We start from the raw sequence: 1,074 nt of genomic DNA, 5'->3' as shown, positions 1-1,074 counted from the left end.
TGCCAGAACCGAGACCCCCGTAAGCTACAAGCAGATAAATCAATGGAAAATGAGGGTGCTCGTTATCATACATGTAGGAAAGAAGCCAACAGTCGGCGAGGCCAAGGAAAGCATTGGGGATTGTATTTTATGTCTTTTTTTTCTTTTTTTTATTTTTACTTCGTTAATCACAGAAATTAGTAATGTAATATGTTTAGGGGAAAGATAATTAAATACAAAGTAGAAGAAAAAACAACGTGCCGATGGTGGGGACCGAACCCACGACCTCCGAATATTGCGTCCGGTGCTCTTCCAACTGAGCTACATCGGCCGCTGTCCCCCCTGCTACTTGCTTGGGTATTTATGTATCTGTATACGAACCTTGAGGGTGTTCACCAGCGCCACCCTCAGCCATAGCGGCGGACGTAGAACGTCCTTTGTTACCGTCAGCGTCACGTAGAACGTGATCAAGACCGAGGGCGAAAGCTGTGCTTGAACCCTCTTACGCTACCTATGGCTTCAAGACTGCCAGAACCGAGACCCCCGTAAGCTACAAGCAGATAAATCAATGGAAAATGAGGGTGCTCGTTATCATACATGAGGAAAGAATCCAACAGTCGGCGAGGCCAAGGAAAGCATTGGGGATTGTATTTTATGTCTTTTTTTTTCTTTTTTTTAATTTTTACTTCGTTAATCACAGAAATTAGTAATGTAATATGTTTAGGGGAAAGATAATTAAATACAAAGTAGAAGAAAAAACAACGTGCCGATGGTGGGGACCGAACCCACGACCTCCGAATATCGCGTCCGGTGCTCTTCCAACTGAGCTACATCGGCCGCTGTCCCCCCTGCTACTTGCTTGGGTATTTATGTATCTGTATACGAACCTTGAGGGTGTTCACCAGCGCCACCCTCAGCCATAGCGGCGGACGTAGAACGTCCTTTGTTACCGTCAGCGTCACGTAGAACGTGATCAAGAGCGAGGGCGAAAGCTGTGCTTGAACCCTCTTACGCTACCTATGGCTTCAAGACTGCCAGAACCGAGACCCCCGTAAGCTACAAGCAGATAAATCAATGGAAAATGAGGGTGCTCGT

General features: G+C 46.3%; 1 non-coding gene across 1 annotated transcript; it reads right to left on the bottom strand.

The window, feature by feature from the left end:
• Nucleotides 1–237: 237 nt before the first annotated feature.
• TRNAL-CAA (transfer RNA leucine (anticodon CAA)) lies at nucleotides 238–310 on the bottom strand. Its single transcript has one exon. It is a non-coding gene; the product is annotated as a tRNA-Leu (tRNA).
• Nucleotides 311–1,074: the final 764 nt, after the last annotated feature.

The sequence above is a fragment of the Amblyomma maculatum genome, unplaced genomic scaffold, assembly GCF_055883805.1.
Source record: "Amblyomma maculatum isolate TAMU_Amacu unplaced genomic scaffold, ASM5588380v1 scaffold_86, whole genome shotgun sequence".
Classification (NCBI taxonomy): Eukaryota; Metazoa; Arthropoda; class Arachnida; order Ixodida; family Ixodidae; genus Amblyomma; species Amblyomma maculatum.
This window is presented reverse-complemented; position numbering and strand designations above follow the sequence as displayed.